A 17,616-nucleotide genomic window follows, 5' to 3' on the forward strand; every position below is an offset into this window, starting at 1 on the left:
TGGAAGCAAAAATTAGGCAGAGCCCTTGTGGAATATACAGATTTCAATAAGTCATCAAGCAGGGCATAAGACAGACCAAAACAGGCCATAATAAATGTTTTTGGAGAGTGGAACAAAGGAGGGAATTTGTATTTGGGGACAGAGGAAATTAGTAAAAGTACTAAATAAGTATTATGGATTGGTATTCACCAAGGGGTAGGACATTTTGGATAGTTATAGAGAGGATAGTGTAGAAAATGTTAAGGTATTTTGAGATCAAGGAAGATGTGGTGCTGAGACTTCCCAAAGACATCAAGTTGGGCAAGTCTCGAAAGACTCATGGAATAAACCCAGTAATTGAAAGAAGCAGATTGGTAAAGCTTTGATAAAGATCTTTGTAGCCCCACAGGCAAGGTCAGGAGGGAAGCTAACATTGTTCCTTTGTTCAAGGAAGAAAATTAAGATAATCCAGGAAATTGTAGACCAGTGAGGCTCACATCAGAAGGGAAGCTATTGGAGAGGATACTCAAGGACAGAATGTAAGTACATTTGGAAAGCCATAGGTTTTGTGTGGGGATTCCAGGAACAATAATGGAAGCAGACATGATAGTTCCATTCAGAGGCTTCTAGATAGACATGAATATGGAAGTGATGGAGACATATCTATCAAATGCACAGAGCAAAATTTCTGTCTGATTTGGACATCACGTTTGGCACAGACACATGGGTTCCTGTGCCGTTCTGTATCTTCCATATATGAAGTTTCCGGTGCAAGATACACAATAGCAACACACAGTACTGATACAGGCATATAGAATTTCTTGGACCATGCAGAAGCATGTTAAAGATTGCTTTGTCAGCACATATCTTGTTGATGGATCCACCATAATCGAAGATCAGTCATGCACAAGGATCAAATCATAATGATATGATCTGAAATAGACAGCTTAATGCTCGGATCTTTAACAAATCACAAACTTGTTAATTGCTTGCATGAAGTTTGGACTTAATTTGGGGTGTTTTGTGATAAACTCACTCCTGATGGTTATAGAATTTTCTGATAAAAGTCAATGCTTTCAGTTGTGCTTCTGCAAGGATTTGTTTTACTAAGGACAGTGGGTGGGGGTTGGAGCTATTCCGTGCAGAACATGATTGATTTGTGAAATAATAGAATGAAAAACTGGAGGGATTAAGCAAGTCAGGCAGTATCCAGAGAGAGAAATGTTTAATGTTGAAGGTCAGGACCATAAAAGGTTATTTGGAGTTATGGGAAGGGTGCAGGTTAATGGGACTAGGTGGGAGATGTTCAGCATGGACTAGAAGGGCCGAATTGGCCTGTTTCTGTGCTATAATTATGATATGGTTATATTAAAAGAAAACTGGATGCAAATCCCTCCTGCTTCTCATTGTTTGCTCAACACTCCAGCATCTGCTGTTCTGTGTTTCCGACAAGTATATTTGGATGTGCTGGACCACCTTAATGGAATATTCCAGTGTTAATATGGCCAGACCCATCTTCTGCCACATTTAAAAAGTAATGTCAAATTGAGGGGCAGAATAATATGGCTAGCACATTTTTTTTTTTAAAAGTTATTCACAATGAATACATCGTGGTTTCAGATTGACAATCACAAACCATATTCCCAAGATTCAAATTGGTTTACTTTACTGAAGCCATGCATTTTTTTTTAAAAAACAGAACACTTTTCCCTGATCCTCTCACTTTTTTTGCTCATTGCAGCATAATTAAGTTTCATAATTAGATTGGCTATCTGCACCTGAAAAGCACTTGCTCATCAATGTCCAGCTAGAGTTTCATCAAGATTGTTTGGCATCATACTTCATTGCAGCTTTGCAACAAAAAAAAACAAGGAGCACTTTATTCTAAAGCAAAGACTGAGTGACTGATCTTGAAACAAGGCAAGAGTTTGACAAAATATGACATTAAGGAGCATTGGTAAAACTGAATTCAGTTGGCACCGGGGGAAAGACACACCAAAGCTTCAAAGCTTACCTTGCACAAAGACAGATGGACATGGTTGTCAAATGTCAATGAGTCTGGCCTCATGACATCGCTGCAGGAGTTCCTTCGGCAGTTTTTTTAAAAATTGAATTTGTGTGATTTTACCAGTCTGAAGAATGTCAGAGATTGCAGCATTGGTCGTTCACACATGAACGATCAAAACTCTTATCTCTGTTTCCTTATGCGAGTTTAAACAGCATACTGGAAGTTTGGTAATTAAAGAGGCAGGACTTACTATTCATTAGCCCTTTGTTCACAGAATGCCCGCAGTTAACTTTAGACTGCAGGCATTCTGGGAATTTTACTAAGGGTTAAAGAGGTACAATATCAGAACTGGAATGAATCATTATTCCAGTTCTGATTTTTAAAAAAATACGCACGCACGCACGCACAGACTGCATTCTGGAAAATGGGGAATAATTTCTTGGAATATGGCAGCTGTGTAAAAACATACTATATGTTTCAGCATACCAAGTGGAGTTGTGAAACCCCCAAAGAAATCTCAAAAAAATTGGGGTTGAGTTATACACTGGATATACTTTTGAGACCTTAAATTCAGCTCAAAATCTAATCTGCGCTGATCTGGCATACAAGATGACCCTTGAAAAACCAAAAACCTGGTTGGAACAGACATTTTCTCTGGCAGGGCAGAGGGCTCTGGGGTGCTTTCTTTGTCCACAGAAAAAGCACTTGGAACCCTCAAGGTGCTGCTGCTGAGAAGGAGTCACGTGATGGAGTAGTGGCCGGACGGTGAACTCCAGCCCTCTCCAGAAAAGTCGGGAAAAACAAAGGAAAACACAAAGGCACAGAAATAAAAGTTACAGAAAAGTGAGTATAAAGGTGGAAAGAAGATGACGACAAAAAAAGAAAAATCGAAAGCAACGGTAAGAAGAGAGGAAGAGAAGACAAAGGAGGAAAAAGGTGAAGGCCTTACCTGTCTGAAGAGACCCGCTGCGGAGAGAGAAACCCGCTCCCTCAGGTCGGTAAATAATGGACTACAAAAATGGCTCGCTGAGCCGAGTAAAAGTGCGCAACCGCGCATGCGTGAAGTTGCGAATGAAAAAAAACACACCGACGAGAGGGGGGACCAGCTGGGGAGTCAATCTCCACAGCCGGCAACGACAGCTGCAGAACACCTGCAGCAAGAAGAGACCACAGAAGACAATAGAAACAAGAAAGAAGAGGAGGAAAGGGCACCAAAGAAACAACAGATGGTCAACCCAGAGGAAGAAGAAGAGGAAGAGGAAGAGTACAGTGAAATAGAAGAAGAAAAGAAAGGCAAGGTAAAGGATATACTTGCTCTTATTAAAGGATACATGGAGTCATTTAAAGAATGGCAAACACAGGAATTTAAGGATTTAAGAAAAAGAATAAACAACACAGAAGAGAAAATAAATAAAATGGAGATGACCTTAACAGAAATGGGAAAGAAAATGGACAAGATGGAAGAGCGGGCAGTAGCAGCAGAAATGGAGGTAGAAGACTTAAAAAAGAAATTGGAGAAATCTAATAAAAAAACTAAAGAGACACAAGAACTACTAGCTCAAAAAATAGATACAATGGAAAACCATAACAGAAGAAATAACATAAAGATAGTGGGCCTTAAGGAAGATGAAGAAGGCAAGAATATGAGGGAGTTTATAAAAGAGTGGATCCCTAAGACCCTAGGATGTCCAGAACTACAGCAAGAAATGGAAATAGAAAGGGCACATAGAGTATTGGCCTCTAAACCACAACCACAACAAAAACCAAGATCTATTGTAGTAAAATTCCTAAGATATACTACAAGAGAAAAGGTACTGGAGAAGACAATGGAAAAAGTAAGAGAGGGCAACAAACCACTGGAGTATAAAGGGCAAAAAATCTTCATTTATCCAGATATAAGTTTTGAACTCCTAAAGAAGAGAAAAGAGTTCAATACAGCAAAGGCGATTTTATGGAAGAAAGGGTATAAATTTATACTAAAGCATCCAGCGGTATTGAAAATATTTATTCCAGGACAACAAAACAGACTATTCTCGGATCCAGAAAAAGCACGAAAATTTGCAGAACAATTACAAAAATAGACTGAGGGAGGAAGACGGGTAATGAGAGTTAAAATGATCACGATTGATATGTATGTGGGTAAAGACAAAAATAGACTGAGGGATGAAGACGGGTAATGAGAGTAAAAATGATCACGATTGATATGTATGCGGGTAAGGAGGTATAAGAGTGAATAGAGACAATGTGCATACGTGAATGTATCTGTACTTAGAGGAAAATATAGATAGTATAGACAAGAATTAATAAGGGAAGGTAATGGAATAGAGAGAATAAGGAGGGAATTAAAAGAGTGACCTTTGTTACATATGAAAAGTGAAATCTTTTCTGGGGGGGGGCTGGGTGGGGGGGAATAGCGGTCACTGCAAAATCAGTTGACGCTTGCGAGTGGATTCGCAAATCCAAATGGAGAGGGGAGACGTGGTTGTCCGACAAGGGATAAAGGACAACTCAGGAGGGGAAGGGGAGATTGGGGATAAATAAGATAGAAATAGGAGAATAAGGAAAATGTTGGATGTTGTAGGAATGTTGTCTTATAAAGAGTTGAAAATAAGAAAACAGAAATGGAAAAGGAGGAAAGGTAATGATGGAAAAACGGAAAGAGAAGATAAACAAAATATAAAAGGGCTACGCTGAACTATATGACTTTAAATATTAATGGAATACATAACCAAATTAAAAGGAAGAAACTACTAAATTTAAATGAATAAATGGATTCCATTAGAAAAAATAACATATAGGTTAAGAAATAATATTGAAATATTCGAACAAGTATGGGAGCCTTACATTAAATACAATAGCGAAAACCTACCGGGGACAAACATTACCTAAGTTGATGGAAGGAGAAGGAAAGAAAAGAATGGACTCAGTAGAATTTCTGGTGTATTTTTGTTGAATGACAACATTGTCTGACTGGCTTAATGCAACTAGATTGTATACCTAAAATGGATGAGAGGGGGGGGTGGGGGGGTGGCTTGGGAGGAGGGAGGGGGGGGGGAAAAAAGTCACTGTATATGTGTGAAAAAGAAATATTGTATATCATGGCTAATGCGATTTATGGTGTGAAAAATAAAAAATTTAAAAAAAAAACAATTGAAAACGCGGAGGAGTTACGTGATGGAGTAGTGGCCGGACGGTGAACTCCAGCCCTCTCCAGAAAAGTCGGAAAAAACAAAGGAAAACACAAAGGCAGAGAAATAAAAGTTAAAGAAAAGTGAGTATAAAGGTGGAAAGAAGATGGCGACAAAAAAAGAAAAATCAAAATCAACGGTAAGAAGAGAGGAAGAGAAGACAACGGAGGAAGAAGGAGAAGGCCTTACCTGTTCGAAGAGGCCCGCTGTGGAGAGAGAAACCCGCTTCCTCAGGTCGGTAGAAATTGGACTACAAAAATGGCTCGCTGAGCCGAGTAAAAGTGCGCAACCGCGCATGAAAAAAAACACACCGACGGGAGGGGGGACCAGCTGGGGAGTCGATCTCCACAGCCGGCAACGACAGCTGCAGAACACCTGCAGCAAGAAGAGAACACAGAAGACAATGGAAACAAGAAAGAAGAGAAGAAAAGGGCAACAAAGAAACAACAGATGGCCAACCCAGAGGAAGAAGAAGAGGAAGAGTACAGTGAAATAGAAGAAGAAGAGAAAGGCAAGATAAAGGATATACTTTCTCTTGTTAAGGGATACAAGGAGTCATTTAAAGAATGGCAGACACAGGAATTTAATGATTTAAGAAGAAGAATAAACAACACAGAAGAGAAAATGAACAAAATAGATATGACCTTAACAGAAATGGGAAAGAAAATGGACAAGATGGAAGAGCGGGCAGTAGCAGCAGAAATGGAGGTAGAAGACTTAAAAAAGAAATTAGAGGAATCTAATAAAAAAGCTATAGAGACACAAGAACTGTTAGCTCAAAAAATAGATATAATGGAAAATTATAACAGAAGAAATAACATAAAGATAGTGGGCCTTAAGGAAGATGAAGAAGGCAAGAATATGAGGGAGTTTATAAAAGATTGGATCCCTAAAATCCTAGGATGTCCAGAACTACAGCAAGAAATGGAAATAGAAAGGGCACATAGAGCATTGGCCTCTAAACCACAACCACAACAAAAACCAAGATCTATTTTAGTAAATTTCCTAAGATATACTACAAGAGAAAAGATACTGGAGAAGACAATGGAAAAAGTAAGAGAGGGCAACAAGCCACTGGAGTATAAAGGGCAAAAAATCTTCATTTATCCAGATATAAGTTTTGAACTCCTAAAGAAGAGAAAGGAGTTCAATACAGCAAAGGCGATTTTATGGAAGAAAGGGTATAAATTTATACTAAAGCATCCAGCGGTATTGAAAATTGTTATTCCAGGAAAACAAATCAGACTATTCTCGGATCCAGGAGAAGCACGAAAATTTGCAGAACAACTACAAAATAGACGGAGAGATGAAGACGTGTAATGAGAGTAAAAATGATCACGATTGATATGTATGTGGGTAAAGAGGTATAAGAGTGTATAGGTATAATGTGCATACGTGAATGTATCGGTACTTAGAGGAAAATATAGATAGTATAGACAAGAATTAATAAGGCAAGGTAATGGAATAGAGAGAATAAGGAGGGAATTAAAAGAGTGACCTTTGTTACATATGAAAAGTGAAACCTTTTCTGGGGGGGGCTGGGTGGGGGGGAATAGCTGTCACTGCAAAATCAGTTGACGCTTGCGAGTGAATTCGCAAACCCAAATGGAGAGGGGAGATGTGGTTGTCCGACAAGGGATAAAGGACAACTCAGGAGGGGAAGGGGAGATTGGGGCTAAAGAAATTATAAATAGGAGAATAAGGAAAATGTTGGATGTTGTAGGAATGTTGTCTTATAAAGAGTTGAAAATAAGAAAACAGAAATGGAAAAGGAGGAAAGGTAATGATGGAAAAACGGAAAGGGAAGATAAACCAAGTATAAAATGGCTACGTTGAACTATATGACTTTAAATATTAATGGAATACATAACCAAATTAAAAGGAAGAAACTGCTAAATTTACTGAAAAAAGAAAAAATTGATATAGCATTTGTCCAAGAAACACACTTAACTGAATTGGAGCACAAGAAATTAAAGAGAGATTGGGTAGGACATGTAACAGCAGCATCGTATAATTCAAAAGCAAGAGGAGTGGCTATATTAATTAGTAAAAATGTGCCATTTAAAATAGAAGAGGAAATAATAGATCCAGCAGGGAGATATGTAATGATAAAATGTCAGATATATTCGGAGTTTTGGAATCTACTTAATGTATATTCACCTAACGAAGAAGATCAAAAGTTTATGCAAGATATCTTTTTGAAGGTAGCTAATACGCAAGGGAACATACTAATAGGAGGGGATTTCAACCTGAATTTGGATTCAAATATGGATAAAACTGGGAAAAAAATTAACAGAAAGAACAAAGTAACCAAATTTATAATTAAATCAATGCAAAAAATGCAACTTTTGGATATATGGAGGAAACAAAACCCAAAAGAAAAGGAATATTCATATTACTCGGCTAGACATAAAACATACTCAAGAATAGACCTATTTTTGTTATCAGCTAGTATGCAAGATAGAGTAATTAAAACAGAATATAAAGCTAGAATACTATCGGACCATTCATCCTTAATATTGACAGTAAAGCTCGAGGACATCCCTCCAAGAATGTATAGATGGAGATTAAACCCCATGCTACTTAAAAGGCAGGATTTTAGAGAATTTATTGAAAAACAATTAAAAATGTATTTTGAAATAAATACGGAATCAGTGGAAGATAAGTTTATACTATGGGATGCAATGAAAGCATTCATTAGAGGGCAAATAATAAGTTATGTAACCAAGATGAAGAAGGACTATAATCAGGAAACAGAGCAGTTCGAAAGGGAAATAGTAAATATAGAAAAAAAATTAGCAATGAAGGAAGATACAACTAAAAGAAGAGAATTGGCGGATAAAAAAATAAAATATGAAACATTACAAACATATAAGGTAGAGAAGAATATAATGAAGACAAAACAGAAATATTATGAACTGGGTGAAAAAACGCACAAAATCCTAGCATGGCAGCTTAAGACAGAACAAGCTAAGAAAATGGTATTGGCATCAAGGAAAAAAGACAAACAAATTACATATAATCCAAAAGAAATTAAGGAAAACTTTAGAGAATTCTATGAACAATTATACCGAACTGAAAACGAAGGGAAAGAAGGGAAAATAGATGAATTTTTGACTAAAATTGAACTACCAAAACTACAAATAGAGGAACAAAATAAATTAACAGAACCATTTGGAACAGTAGAAATACAAGAGATAATAAAAAAAATTACCAAATAATAAGACACCAGGAGAGGATGGACTCCCAATAGAATTCTACAAAACATTTAAAGACTTATTAATTCCGCCCCTCCTGGATGTAATCAACCAGATTGATGAAACACAAAGCTTACCAGATTCATCTAAAACAGCAATAATTATAAACTATTAGCAAACAGATTAGCAGAGCAGGTACCGAAAATGGTAAATTTAGACCAAACTGGATTTATCAAAAAAAGACACACAACAGACAATATTTGTAAATTTATGAACTTAATTCATGCAGTAGAAGGAAATAAAGCACCTGCAGTAGCAGTTGCTTTAGACGCAGAGAAGGCCTTCGACAGAGTAGAATGGAATTATTTTTTCAAAGTATTGCAAAAATTCAGCTTACCGGAGAAGTATATTAATTGGATTAAAGCATTATATAAGGGACCGTTAGCGAAAGTGACAGTAAATGGACATGTATCAAAACAATTTAACTTAAGCAGGTCAACGCGGCAGGGATGCCCACTATCACCTTTATTGTTTGCGTTAGCTATAGAACCACTAGCAGAATTGATAAGAATAGATAATAATATAAAAGGAATAAAAATAAAAGACAGGGAATATAATATCAGTCTATTTGCGGATGATGTTATAGTGTACTTAACAGAACCAGAACTATCAATAAAAGAATTATATAAGAAATTGAAGGAATATGGAGAAGTGTCAGGTTACAAGATAAACGTAAATAAAAGTGAAGCAATGCCTATGAATAATGCGGATTTCTCAAATTTTAAGAAGGAATCTCCATTTAGATGGCAAATGCAGGCAATAAGATACCTAGGTGTACAAATAAACAAAAATCTCGGCCAATTATACAAACTCAATTATTATCCACTAATGAAAAAATTACAGGACGATTTAGAGCATTGGAAAGATCTACCACTAACACTAATAGGAAGGATAAACTGTATTAAAATGAACATTTTTCCAAGGATATTATACTTATTTCAGGCATTGCCAATACAACTGACAGAAAAATTCTTCAAAGAGTTAAAGAAAATAATAAGGAAATTTTTATGGAGAGGGGGGAAACCGAGGATAGCACTGGATAAATTAACAGAATGGTATAAATAAGGAGGCTTACAATTGCCAAACTTTAATAATTATTATAGAGCCGCACAATTAAGATACCTATCAGATTTTTATCAAACAAGGGAAAAACCAGACTGGACGAGATTTGAATTAGATAAAATAGGGGAAAAGATACCTGAACACATATTATATAAATGGGATGAAAAATTGGTACAACATAGCACTTTTCCAGTATTACATCATCTCCTCAATATTTGGAAGAAGATTCATGTAGAAAGAAATAAAACAAATTATCAATTACCAAAACTAATATTGACGCAAAATAAGTTACTCCCTTTTACAATAGATAACCTTTCCTTTAGAGAATGGGGAAAAAAAAGGGATTAAAAGAATAGAGAATTGTTTTTCACGAAGTAGATTCTTATCCTTTGAACAAATGAGAGATAAGTACAATATAACTGGAGATACAGCGCTGGCATATTACCAACTGAGATCCTACTTGAAAGATAAATTAGGAAGCAATTTGAGTTTGCCAGAGGGAAGTAACCTTGAATATGTGATTACAGATACAATGTTAATCAAAAGATTTATAACAAATATGTATATTAAACTGCAAGAAAAAGAGAATGAGGAAACAAATGGTAAAACTAAACAAAAATGGGAACAAGATTTAAATATAAAGATAAAAAAGGAAACATGGGAGAAATTATGTTCTGGAACGATGAGAAATACAATAAATACGAGGCTACGTATGATACAATATAACTGGCTACACAGACTATACATTACACATCAAAAGTTAAATAAATGGGACCCAACAGTATCTGATAGATGTTTTCGATGTAAAAAAGAAATGGGAACAACAATTCATGCAATCTGGACATGTGAGAAAGTAGAAAAATTTTGGGAAGATCTCAATCAGATATTAAATAAAATAACAGAAAACAATATACCAAAGAATCCAGAGATCTTTCTCCTAAGTAACATAAAAAACAAAGAATTTGGAATTGATTTGGAGGATGCACAAAAAAGATTTGTTAAGATAGCCCTAGCCGTAGCAAAAAAAATGTATTATGTCAACCTGGAAATTGGAAGATAATCTGAAAATACAACAATGGTATATAGAAAGGAATAAATGTATTCCATTAGAAAAAATTACATATAGTTTAAGAAATAATATTGAAATATTCGAACAAATATGGGAGCCTTTCATTAAATACAATAGCGAAAACCTACCGGGGACAATCATTACCTAAGTTGATGGAAGGAGAAGGAAAGAAAAGAATGGACTCAGTAGAATTTCTGGTGTATTTTTGTTGAATGACAACATTATCTGACTGGTTTAATGTAACCTAGTTTGTATACCTAAAATGGATGGGGGGGGGGGTGGGGGGGTGGCTTGGGAAGAGGGAGAGGGGGAGAAAAAGTCACTGTATATGTGTGAAAAAGAAAAAGTGTGTAGCATGGCTAATGTGATTTATGGTGTGAAAAATAAAAAATTTTAAAAAAAACAATTGAAAACGCCACTACTTGCAAGTTCTCTCCAAATCAAGCACCATTCTGCCTTGGAAACACATCAGACAGCGTCACTGAGTCCAAATCCTGGAACTCCCAACAGTGGTTGCAGTGGTTCAAGGCAGTTCACCAGTGCCTTCACCAGGCTTTACAGCTGAGCACATATCACAATAAATGAAAATGTGTATTAAAAAGATCTTTTAATAGGTTCAATAGGTACTCGAGATGGCAGAGACCGACAGCATCAAATCCACGCTGCTGAAGATCCAACTGCACTGGGTAGGTCACGTCTCCAGAATGGAGGACCATCGCCTTCCCAAGATCGTGTTATATGGCAAGCTCTCCACTGGCCACCGTGACAGACGTGCACCAAAGAAGAGATAGAAGGACTGCCTAAAGAAATCTCTTGGTGCCTGCCACATTGACCACCGCCAGTGGACTGATATCGCCTCAAACCGTGCATCTTGGCACCTCACAGTTCGGCGGGCAGCAACCTCCTTTGAAGAAGACCGCAGACCCCACCTCACTGAGAAAAGACAAAGGAGGAAAAACCCAACACCCAACCCCAACCAACCAATTTTCCCTTGCAACCGCTGCAACCGTGTCTGCCTGTCCCGCAACGGACTTGTCAGCCACAAACGAGCCTGCAGCTGACGTGGACATTACCCCTCCATAAATCTTCGTCCGCGAAGCCAAGCCAAAGAGAGAAGAGTGATGTATTACGAAGATTACAACAGAGCCAAATGAGATTGTAAGAAGAAATAAATTCTGCTATAGATGTGGCTCAAGTCTGTGACTATTGCCTCCAGTTGCTTATTATGAAGGTCCTATTTCTACAATCTCTTAGCATCAAACATTTTCTCAATTAAGGTAATTATTTTGACAGTCTGGTGATTTGGAATTCTCTTGTTCTCCATTGCCAGAAAAATTCTGAACTGGGCTGAAATTGGTTGGTTATTCAGAGCTCCTTATTTAAATTGTGGTCTTCAAAGAACAAGAGATGTTTGGAATTGCCTGGATCATATGCCTGGTTCAGTCAAACAAAAGTTAAGTCCAGTAATTTTCTCTGTGAATTGACCGTGAAAAAAATTATGCATTCAAAAGACAAAGAAATCGGAATCTGGAATTTCATTGAGAGTCAAATTTCAGTGAACTGAACCAGAACTTGCGCATTTCTCAGTGTTTACAAGCCAAAAATCACAAAAAAAGTGTAATTTTAACCAATAAGATACTACAGAGCAAAGCATTCAACAAACAATGAATAACTCCATGCAATTGCAAGGCATTATCTGAAAGCCCTGATTAAATTACATTCAGAAACAAGGCTTGTGTTGTTTTTGTGAACTTCTGACTTACATTAAAGCTGTGAAACTATTATTAACATTATTGCCTTTTTACAAGAATATATGGTGCTGTCTGGAAAAAGGATAGGAATTTATTCTGTACCAGTGTTTAGATGTCACAGTTTGCCTGAAGGCCAATTGGCAGTACATTCCAGGTCCACCATAGAAGAAATGTTCATACAAGTTTAATAATGACTGACATCTTTTATTGCTGATTTAACTTCCCTTTTAATAATGCAAGTGTTTAAAGAGAAACAGTCAGCTTGTATGGGAATGAAGAAGAGCCACATAATGGGAGTGGATTTTTCATCAAAACCATGAAATACCAGAGATTGACTGTTGCCGAGGAAGAATTTATATAATAAAAAACCAATTTAAACACTCATTTGGTTAACATTAGCAAATAAAAATACACCCCACATGAGGGATGCCCAAATTTGTTTTTTTTTGCACTAGAGAAGCGACACAGATACACACAGGTATCAGGTTCTTGAACCTCCCCATGGTATACCAATCATAAACTGCTCCAAAAGAATAAAAGTGCCTGTTTGTATTATTGTAATACCACATGTTTTTGCACTATGGTATCTGTGAATATTTATTATCTATTTTTAATTTAAATGTTTACCATTGTAGTTTCAAAGTGAAGTACATGTTCATATGCTGTAAGAGTTTCAGTGGATATGTAGCAAACTCATCCTCAAATTTGCAACCATTTCTAAGCCCAACGCAGTGAAAGTCAATTTTCCCTTTGATTTGCCACTGTTATGTTGGGAAAGTAATCAGGTTCGGTAGGTTCACTGAGAGAGGAGTCTGGACACACTGTGCCAGTGATATGTTCATCTTCCCAGATGCGGCCCGAAGTGGCCTTATACCTGCACTTCTTAGCCAGTGTCCACAGATCCACCAGGTAGTCGTCAAATCGACTCTCTGGGCCACTGGCGGTGTAGGGTGAGCCGGAGTCTCTCTAGGACCTCGTTTAGAGCCGTCTTGTAGCACGCCTTCTGCACCTTGATGCCAGCCTCGTACGTCGGGCAGTCTCGGACAATTGCGTACTCCTTCGTCCGTACCCTTGAGATGAGCGCCAACTTCCGGAGCTCATCTGTATGGAAGACATCCCTGGATGTGTTCAGGTAGGCCTGGAAGCAGTCTAGCTAATATGCGAACTCCTCAGCTGCATCGGGGGCTGGGGTCTACTGACAGCATACTGGGCTTGAGTCATGCCTCCATCCTGGTTTGTAAGCTAAAAGTTGTAGCACTTGACTGGAGGGAGAACAAACACTTTTATTAGCTTATAGCACATGTAGGATTCATGAACAGGCTTCAGAGGGGTACTGGGTTTAGGTTGGAAACTAGAGTTATATACTGACCCTGGGGGAGGAGTCGGGAGATGGGACCAGTCGGGAGATGGGACCAGTCGTCAGTACAGCACAAGTCTAGTGAATCCCAGCTCACTACACAGGTTTTGTGACTTCTGACTAGTTTAGACAGGGAGGTCACATGATCCTCTGCAATTCACCACATTCCGGACCAGGAGGCCATGTGTTCCTCCACAATCCACATACAACAACCACAGTGGTTCATTCCTAGAGTACTTATTTACAGATCAATCAGATGAAACAAAAATGAAAATCTATTTTCTAAATTCCATACATTGCAAGAATTAAACAAAATACTTTGAAGGGTCTACAGAAAACACAGAAGCTGGTCTAAACAAATGGAATTTTCTGTCATGGCAGCTAAAATTTTGGGTGGCACAGATGTCATAATGGTTAGTACAACATGTTTACAGCGCTAGCGATCAGGACCAGGATTTGAATCCCACGCTGTCTGTAAGGACTTTGTAAGTTCTCCACATGTCTGTGTGGGTTTTCCCCCAGAGCTTCAGTTTCCTCCCACTGTTCAAGATGTATTAATTGGGTGTAAATTGGATGGCATGGACTTGTGGGCTAAAATGGTCTGTTACCGTGCTGCATGTCTAAATTTAATTTTAAAAATTAAAAAATTTAAATTTAGATTGGTTGAATCGTACAAATAGGAATGCCAAGTGGTTAGCATTGGGCTCGGTGTTCTCCATGTTATTAAGCACCACATACATGATAAAGTTACATTATGATCAACATCTCTCACCATGATTAAAATTTCTTGGAAGAAATGAAACAAGAACTTAAATTTATTATCTGGATCAATACTTTGCACTAGTCAGGTAGACAAGGGGAACAAATCTGCATCACATTATGATCCACAGGTGTGATATGGTCATTTTTCGGCACACCCTTGTCTGTCAACCGTAATTGATTGTGGCAGAATTAGATGTTGACCAGGAGGTTTCACTTCACAATTAGGAGATCCAGTTTATGGCACCTGTGCCAAAGTACTTGCAACTTTTTTTTTCAAGGCTACCCAAATTAATTTTAAAAAGTTTCAGATGGATTTCAACTGGAAAAGCTGCAGAACTTGTTAGAGCAGAAAACTGACAGACCCAGGTCATGAAAGGTATTATTTTGCAAGAGGCATAATGCCTTCCATTATGCAAGGGTAGTGGCAGTTTTGTTTTGCAATTGCAGTAGAAAGAGAAGTAGATCGCAACAGCATCATCCATTTAACACAAAGTAAATATCACCATTAAAAAAAATAACATTATGAACATTTTATGACAGCTCATGGTATGCCTTTAGAGATGAAAGGATCTTCAATTTATACGAATGCTCTATAAAACTCTATTTAAACAGCTGTTCTTCTTTGGAATATGAGAGAATTAGTGCTGCTTTGCAAAAAAAAGCAGGTAAAATTATCTGAGGACATGATCTTACCAATTACAGTGGGAAGGCACCTGGACAACAAGCTTCAGTACCAAATTCACCAGGGTACACACATCACTTCTGAACATACTGCATTCACTTCCCCCCCCCCCATCACAATTACTAATATTCTGACCCATAAGCCAACAGCAAAACAACTGGAGCACTCTGAAGGCTGAATTGGAAAGTCAGGAATTCAAAACCAATTCTAGAAATTGGCGCCAATGTGCAAAGTCCAACTAACACAATGCTGCACTGTTAAAGCTACAGTCTTTCAAAAATGTTAAGGTTCAAGGTGCAGACTTCAACAATATCAATGCCACATCATCAACCTGAACACGGATTTAAACAATTTAGGAAAATATGGGTTTTCAATCAAATTTCATTCTTCAACCACTCATTTCTCTTTTCTTGATCATTTTAATTTATTATCAGTTTCATATTCATACTTTACAATCTGGTTAAACATTTTTGTTTGCTTCTGCCTGTCAATCCTTCCCAGAATTTCCTTTTTCTTCTTCTCCCATCACCCTTTTCTATTTATTAATCTTCAACTATTCCTAATCCAAGGCCATCCAACCAAAGTATTAACTCCATTTTGTTTCCTTAGATACTACTGCTCTTGTTGAAGATCTCTAACAGAGTGTTCGGTCTTTTGTTTCTAATTTCCAGCAACCACTGCACCTTTGTTGGCATGTTAAACTACAGGTCTTGTCCAGATGCTTAGTCAAACATAAAAGATCCCACACACAATTTCAAAGCTCTGAGGTGATTATTTCTGGCCAATATTTGCCCATATTTGATCCTGCTGAAATGGGTCAAGATTATATACCTTTGTTGGAAATTTGCATCCTTAATTTGGTTGATGTGCTTCTTATTATAGTCATGAATGCACTTCAAAAGTACCTCAGTGGAAGTAAAGCATTTTAATGCAACCCAAGAGGGATGTGAAAATTGCTCCAATTATGAAAAACTTTCCTTTCACTGAAATGGTGTTTTAAATTATAATTTCTTGAGATTGAAAAAGTAATTTAATACCCTAAAACTAAAAACAAAATCTAAAAATTGGTTGGCTTTGGTTTATTGTTGCTCGACAAGAGAATTTCCATTTCCATTCAAAAAGACGCATCATATAAATGAAAAGATTTTATTATTTGAGAAAGCTCCACAGATTTTTCATCTGTCCAAAAAATATGACGCAAACAACAAAAGAGGAAATCATTGGGTTCATCAGATCTATGCTGAAAGATCTATAGTGGAAAGTTTCTGCTAAATTCTTTGGAGTAAACATCAGCAACGATCTATTTTCATCCATGAAACAACAAATTTCATAACATGTTCATGACAATATTTCTGATTCTGGTACTAAAAGTACACTTTCTCACAAAGAAAATTCAGCAAGTCTCTTATGACATTTTACTGATGCATCATAGCAAGTATCCTGTCCAGATGCATCACAGGTTGGTACAGGAACTGCAATATCCAGGACCACAAGTACAGAGTTGTGAGTGCAATGCAGGTCATCACGTAAATCAACCTCCCTGTGACTCAGTCAAAACCTCCCACTGTATCTAGAAAACTGCCAACCTGGTTACTTTCTCTTCTCCACCCTTCCATCAGGCACAAGATACAGGAGCTCGAAAACAAACCTGCGGATTCAAGGAGTTTCTTTTCTGATGTAAATAAACTCTTCAATGGACCTCTCACTGTAAATAAAGATCCCCTTGTACTGTTTCAACTGAATTTTCATCTATTCCTTGCACTTGGTCTTATGGTAACTCTGCATTTTTATTTTATTATTGCACTGTACTTAAATATGGTTTCACTTGCCTGGATAGCATGCAAAACAAAGCTTTTTTAAAAAAAACTGTATCTCAGTACGTGTGACAACAAACAAATTATTCCATTGTTAAGGAAGAGTGCTCTATATCATTCTCAACGTTTAAGATGGGAGGACAGAGTTGAGTGGGATCCAAAAAGCAATATTTTTCTTTATACACATCTGTATCTTGATAGTGTGACAGATTATGTTGTGTTTGTGTTGTATATAGATATGATTTTGGGAGATAAATTGGGGCAGGCTTTTTAGTGTCGGTCACATAGAAACACTTAAAACAGATCTTATTTAAAATACTGGACCTCTGCTCAAGCTAGATAGGCCGGCGGCAACAGCCTTTGCAAAAGCTTTGGAGAGTGCCCAAGATATTTCACTAATGGATTGTTGTTTACAAAAAGACAACAGATGAAAGAACTTGGAGCCACAGGCTGTCTGGAGTAGAACTTCCTGTCCCAAGAGGGCCTTGTGGTTTTGCAAGCAGAGAGGGTAAAACAGGCTTTCTCTCAGAGAGAGGGAGTGAGAATTCAATTCTGCAGTTTTACAGTCAGCAGCAGGGACTGGAACAAGACAAGCTGGCAAGCTTGTGGAAAAACTCCATTTGGAAATCAGAATGTGAGTTCTTAGTTCAACCTGGTCAAAGTCCTTGTGGTTCATGCAAGAGTAGA

General features: G+C 37.5%; 1 protein-coding gene across 5 annotated transcripts in view; it reads right to left on the reverse strand.

Annotated features, from left to right (window-relative positions):
• The window catches only part of tango2 (transport and golgi organization 2 homolog (Drosophila)), a 261,525-nt gene that overhangs the window by 218,757 nt on the left and 25,152 nt on the right, over window positions 1-17,616 (reverse strand). The gene's annotated exons all lie outside the window — the stretch shown is intronic.

Source organism: Narcine bancroftii, chromosome 4, assembly GCF_036971445.1.
Source record: "Narcine bancroftii isolate sNarBan1 chromosome 4, sNarBan1.hap1, whole genome shotgun sequence".
Taxonomy (NCBI): domain Eukaryota; kingdom Metazoa; phylum Chordata; class Chondrichthyes; order Torpediniformes; family Narcinidae; genus Narcine; species Narcine bancroftii.